The sequence below is a fragment of the Notolabrus celidotus genome, chromosome 14, assembly GCF_009762535.1.
Source record: "Notolabrus celidotus isolate fNotCel1 chromosome 14, fNotCel1.pri, whole genome shotgun sequence".
In the NCBI taxonomy this organism is placed as follows: Eukaryota; Metazoa; Chordata; class Actinopteri; order Labriformes; family Labridae; genus Notolabrus; species Notolabrus celidotus.
Window position 1 is genome coordinate 9,363,022 of NC_048285.1, and position 6,879 is coordinate 9,369,900.

The 6,879-nt window shown below is 38.5% G+C and overlaps 1 protein-coding gene across 12 annotated transcripts in view; it reads right to left on the bottom strand.

The window, feature by feature from the left end:
- The window catches only part of kirrel3b (kirre like nephrin family adhesion molecule 3b), a 195,460-nt gene extending 192,227 nt beyond the window's left edge, over positions 1 to 3,233 (bottom strand). For 11 of the 12 annotated variants that reach the window (XM_034701378.1, XM_034701375.1, XM_034701376.1 and 8 more), the window contains exons 1-2: positions 3,018 to 3,200; positions 1,752 to 1,867 (exon numbers count right to left, since the gene is read on the bottom strand). The gene's annotated coding sequence lies outside the window, so the exon portion shown is untranslated. Of the gene's footprint in view, positions 1 to 1,751; positions 1,868 to 3,017 lie in introns of all 12 variants that reach the window. The other variant, XM_034701382.1, reaches the window with a different exon arrangement.
- Between the last annotated feature and the right edge of the window lie 3,646 nt (positions 3,234 to 6,879).

Genomic DNA, 6,879 nt, shown 5'->3' on the forward strand with positions numbered 1-6,879 from the left:
TCTTACATGATAGCTTTGTCATTTTAAGTGAGTCAGCATGTTGATGCAACCATTTAACTCTGATATGTTAGCATATCCTCACAGAGCCTTTATTTGTAATCTATACTGTAGGACAAGGCAATTCAACTTGTGTTTGTTGTTGTTATTATTCATTTAAACATACAACATCTACAAGTTATATATTTCTATATTTTATTCATATTTATATATAATTTTAATATTATTTACGATCATGTTGACCAATATTGACATTGAAATCATGTCTCGTCCAGTAGGTATTGGTGTTTTGCCTGTTTGAAGACGCCAATAATAAAATAAAGAAACATTTCAAACACAAATAATTGCACATTTTTACATTTACATACAGTTATAGACACATATCGATCTGAATATCTAGCCACATCATTTCTAAATGCTGATATACAGCGCAGCTCGATGACTTGATTTGCTTCCCTGTTTCATCATTGTCCATATCACTGTCACAGTAAACAAAGGAGACTAGAGGGGCACAGGGCTCAATGAGCACACGCTCCTAACACCGCTTGTTCCACATAAATCAAAAGAAATCAATGCCAGATTGAGGATTGTGGCCTCTGTTGTGCAAATGAAGCCTGGCTCCAGAATAAGTTAATAAATCCCTGCCACATTATTTCAAGCTTTTGATAAATGGAGCAAAATATGGGTGGGGGGAGGGCTGCAAGTGGGACTAGGGGGGCATACATCTGACGGTGAACACCTATAATAAAACATGAGGAAGCCCTTTGATACAGGAGTAACACTCCAGTTTGTGTACACGGTGGATCAAGCGCTCTCAAATTTCCCTGTTGTGATGTTTAATTTCTGCTACATTAACTTTAAACTACATTATTGTTCAATCGCATGAAGTATTCATAGAGCATACTCATAATGACGCCAGTTCATAATTTGACTCTTTTTGGATTTTAATAGAAATACTGGTTGCTCATGTCTTTGATGTTGCTCAGCTATGCATGGCCCAGATGGCCAGTGCTGCAGTCAGGAGAAGGCCAAAGAGTGTGTGGTTTTCTATCAAAAGCCAGGCAGGTTTTAGCCTCTGACAGATGTGGGATCAGTGTCAGATGCGAGCTATGCCAAAGGGCTGGATTGGTGTGGAGGGAGGAAATGACTTGACTCTACTAGCCCCAGTAAGTCTTTGTACCCTCGCCCCGGGGGCAAGTGATGGCTGAAATGCAGAAAGGAAAACTCTGCTCCTGCACATGCCACCAGCCCCCTTCCATGCATCCATTCCAGCATAACGCTCTCTGCACCTCTTGATTGCTACCTGAGAGCATTAGATCACCTTTAGTTCCATCCACGCTGCCACCCAGCATGTCCTCTCCTTCACCCAACACCACTGCTGCGCTAGGCTAGAGGAAAGTATTGAATCAGAACTGCATTCTGTTCTCATTTAAAAGATCAAGACGACTTGTACAGATTTTAATTTCTCACCAGATACGAAGTGAAGGCCTTCAATTCTGCATGAAAATCGAGAATCTTGAAACCTTGTGTTGGACTCCTTTTGAGGAGTTGAATTTTAAGGCCATGGGTTGGATACACCTTTTTTTCACTGCAGTAATATGAATGCCTATTTTTATCATGTATACTCACTCCCATCAAACCAACTACTTGGTGGGCATGTGTACCTACACTGACATGTGATTTAGACAAACACTCTCATTATACTTGCATTCAAACAAACCCTCAGAGCTTTCATTCCCACAGGATCACGTTACCTTGGATGATAAAAGTTGCATCCCTTCTTGTACGTCAGCAGTCTGTCGCAACAGCCACAGCCGGCTTGCTATCCTCCACTGCATTAGGAGCCACATCAGCTTGGGAGCCTGTTAACCTGGCACACACAGGACAATACGAGTTAACAATTGTGCAGCTCCATTGATCCATTGACTTTGCAAAACCTGTCAGCCAGAACCGGGGTGGACGGGCTGTTCAGGTGATGATAAATCACAGGGATTACAACCACATCAGATAAACAAAAGAGAAGCTGAAGAAGAACTGTAGAGAAACGACAGCCTAAATCAATTACATTTTTGTTGCAATCATAGAAAAATAATTATGACTTTGTCATACCAACATGAAAATACATGATAAAAGTGGATGTTCTAAAGCTGTACGCAGAAATGTAGGAAGTAGTTGTCCGGTGATATAAGTCACCAGAGAGAGTGGCACATTTTTGTGATGAGTGGACCTCCAGAGCATCACACTCGTATGTAGCTCACTCCAATTTCATTTCTAATGAGTGGGATTTAGTGTCCAATTTTCTGCACGTGTACCTTAGCACATTCTATACTTTACTGTTTTAAAGAATAAATCACCAGTAAAGTTAATTTTGAAGACAGGTTTTTATAAAGCAAAGCAAAAAAATGCACACATAATTATTTGACATATATTAGGAGGTACTGTGAAGAGTGATCTGGGTATTTCTGGCATCTATTCACATTAATGAATCACTATCAAAGCATATTGCCTCATATTGAATCAAATCAATATCGAATTGTACCCTAATGAATCAAAGTCGAATTCAGTTGTGAGGTTTAAGACAATAACCAGCCCTCATTATGTTTTGTATGATATTCACCCATCCAAATTACCTGAGATCTGAGTGCTGCCTTTGGCTAAATGTGATCTCAAAGTTATTAAGATTACTTTCGCATGTTGTGCTCTGAAAGAGGGGAATATCAGTAAAAAAGCAATACTTTCTCTCAGGGAGCTTCATCCAGAAAAAATTAATTCCTTTTCATGATTATTAACATTTTTTAACGTGTCTGAGTTAGAAATGTTTTCACACTCATGCATCTTAAAATCAGTTAAAGATAAATTATCAAAACTCAATGCATTGTGAAGGAACAAAAACATCTTGCAAATACACACATTATTTTTTTTATATCTTCTAGTTATTGTACTCTTTGTGCTTGTTTTTTCAATCTACTTTTAGGGGTAAACACACAGATGCATCAGTACACAAATAAACATTCTCTTACTCTGTCTTTCTTGGGTCAACACAAGCCATGTGCACACGCTCCAAGTCGCTTAACACTGACCTCGTGTGGCGTCATGGCAGCGGCAGACTGAACAGACCTTAATTAGCTTCAAACTGTTTCATAAGAAGTAAAAATAGACTTTCAAAACGTCCAATTTAGGAATAAGATTAGTATGCACGGACACCATACCTCCTCTCTGCCATTTTCATCCAGAATGACGCACTGTGGTCGGGAGCTCCCCCTTCAGGTCATGGCAGGCATGGCTAATCAATCACAAGCATCACCTGTGAGAGACTCAACAGGTAGATCACAGATAAACAACATAACAACATGAAGCTATTTCCACATTTAAAGAGTTTTTACCCCGTTTCAAAGTGTTTTCATCTCTTTAAAATGACTATCATTAGAACTTATACCGTTTAAACATTGTTAACCATTCATGAATTCTACAGCTGTTTTTGTGACACACTTAACAATGAATTCACTTCTCTTTGTCACTAAAACTGTTCTTCTTGCACATGAATTTATATGCAACTGATCCTTTTCTTTAACCCTCCTGTTACCCTAAAATTTACTAACATATTTTATCCTTGGGGTCAATTTGAGACCAGCAATTTAAACCTCCAGAAACTGATGTTTCCTAGGTTTATGTGTCAGGTACTTTATGTTTCTTTGTTGACTACCTAAATATCCCTTTAGATAAAGTATGTTTCAAGCATAAACTCAGTTTAAAGCATTTAGAAGGACATTATTTGTAAAACAGAACATCAAACTGCTGCGAGTCTGTCCTGCTCTCGTGGGCCCTGCCTTGTTTCTATGTTATCAAAACATATGACACAGGACACATCATTGAATGTCTTTAGAGACATGGTGGCTGGACATATTATATCTCAATCTAAAGGTTGGTAGTTTCGATTCCAACTCCTGCAGTCACATGGAAGTGTCCTTGGTTATAGTGACCTCAATATCATCCAAAACAACCAAAACAAATCTGTGTAAAATGTTGATATTTCTTTTATTATATACAGCTAAAACAGCCTGGGGTCAAATTGACCCCAAAGAGCACCGATGTGTACATTTTTTTTTTTTTACAGGAAATTGGAACATATCAACATTTTGATTTTACGTTTTCCCATTTTACCCCATTAAATTAGGAAAAGTCATGAAATATGAACCCCAAAAAATGTAAGTCATTAATTTAGAGACGTTAAACATTGAATGGGGTCCAATTGTACCCAAAGATAATAGGAGGGTTATTAAAATCCATCTATTACACACAGGTCTGTGCCATTGTTGCACCATTTATGGCATCAAAGCAGTTGCTGTTAGTTGGATTGTCCATTGAGAGGGTCTTGGCATGGTGTTTATAGTCATTGGCCAGGTTTTAGAGACAGACTTTGGTCCAAGCATTGCATCCAATGTGGTTCAAATTAAGTTAAATGAACATAAGCCGTATTTCACCTTTTATTCATGTGGGCTGTAACACTTTTTTCTCTGTTAGTTCACTTGAGTTGCTTTGAAAACTCACCTCCTGAAGACAGGAATGTAAGACTGTCTTCGTGATTTAATTTGGTATCACCCAGTTAAGAGTAAAGTGATAGCACACAAAGGGTTTACGTTTTGTTGCCTAATTAGCCCATCTCTCTGAGAGTACTTCAGGACAGACTCACTGTGAGGTAACACTGCATCATCTACACGTAGCACACAGTAAGATAAATCTAACACCGTCTGCAGCCTGCATTAGTATGCAGGGTTTTGTTGTTCACTCCGAGCCCCTACCTCTGTTATCAGCAGACACTCAGTGGCGCCACCACTGTCAGATTCCAAGAGCTGTGAAATCAGTGGAAAGTTCACAACAGTACCAGCTGCCATGTTTGTTTCATTGTATCCCTTCACTCAACCCATCCCCACCCGTCTATTCTACACAGAAATTTTTGCCTCAAAGGCCTCACTGTCGAAGTCTCCTGTTTCTGCTGTCTCTCACTTTGATTCGGGCACTTAGCATTCAGCAGAAGGTTAGGGAAGAGGGGATTGTTACCTGGCACAAATATTGACAAGTGTTGTTGTAGTTCTATAAGCTTTGTGATTTCCAGACACATGGGAGGATACATTTCAAACAGAGCACAAAGGCATGGATGCCAAAATAAATTCATTTCAGTAAAAAAAAAGTGATATAACAAGAGGTGTTCTTTCTTTTTTTAAATAAAGCATCGAGATGTCAACCATGTAGACGATGACCTTGTACGTCGTAGCTTTAGACTTCAGATTGAATAGAGACATTTCACCCCATTTATGACCAAGGTTCAGTGGTAATTTGAATTCTAAATCACCATAAAAAAAAATTTGAGCATGATATAAATAATAACTTGGTAAAGGTGAAAGCTAACATTGTTGTGTCCTGTCTGTGCCCTTAATATCACCATTCAGTTTTATAGCTTATTATCAAGGGTTTTAAAATAAATGCCTTTAGCAATGTCAAAGTCTTCTTGCTATGTAAACATCTCTTGAATTCTAAAGAGCTTTACAACATATTTTTTTTTATTTTTGCGGTTCTGCCTCCCTCCTCTGATTTCTTGACATCCAACCCCCCAAATAATTTTCCTCCACGAGATCTGCTTCCCTGATTCCTCTCGTCCGTCTCCTCCTTCCATCTAACTCCTAATGGGCACAAATAGAGAGTGACAACTCTTCCTGTTCCCCTACAAAATTCATGATTAATGTTTCATTAATCATGGGTTTTTAAAACATTCTGTTCCCCTGAGGCTTTCTTCTATACTAAAATAAATTCATAAATGAGCCAAGCACACAACCACTGAGAGACATTGCTTTTTCCATGCCAACCTTTCTTATCGCTCAAATAATGGTCATTGTTTATGGCACCACTGCACTCAGAGGTGCTTTCAGGAGAAGACTATAAAGTGAGCCAGCGTTCCGCAGAGTTTTATGTGTTGTCCAAATGTTGTATCTTGTCTTGTCAAGGACTAGGGGACCTTACACCTCTGAATACTTGTGTTTTATAAGGGGTATTAAGAAAAGTGTATATACTGCATGTTCTTAAAATATAGGATTGTATTAGGCCAACAGATTATGAGTTCAACACAGAATTATGGTGTGCTCATTTTATTCAGGTTGTATTCTCTTATCACAAAATGGAATGTTGAATGATTCCCCGAAACAACTGAGTGGAATACAAGAGAAGTAAATATTGAATAAAAAAGACTGCAGCTTCTGATAAGAGATCTACAATATAGGTTTAAATCAAACATTGGCAAAGTACAGTGGCCCTGAAGGCAAAACACAACAACATTTCACAATACACAGCAACATTCAATAAAACAGAAAGGGAAGGGACAAGACTTCTTGTTTCTGATTGGACAGAAGCTGACAGCTCAACTTCATTCCTGTTACTATTACAACTTCTCAGCTGAGTCCCTCATGCACAACTTTTAAACTGGGTGGGACAGAATGGAAAACCTTATATCACACTTTTATATATATATTATTTCCTCTTCCATTCCTTCCAACTCAGTTTAAAATGTATGCAGGAACTCAGCTGAGACGTTTTAATATATCAGTGTTTTCCCTACTCTTTCTGTTTTGTGAAATGTTGTTGTGTTTTGCCCTTCAGGGCCACCGTAGCAAGGGAATGAAAAGGATACAGATACGTACACGTTAAAGCTCATCTCCAGTCTGACTTCTTGTCTTTAATCCATTGATAAGTCACACCAGGTCATTGTACTGCCAGGAATGACTTTCAACACTCTGCAAGGAGTAATATTTAAAACTAATGGCCTGATGTGGAGTGAAAGAGTCCCACAGCTTGTATTTTCTTGCTAAATACGAATTCTTGCTTTTACACAAT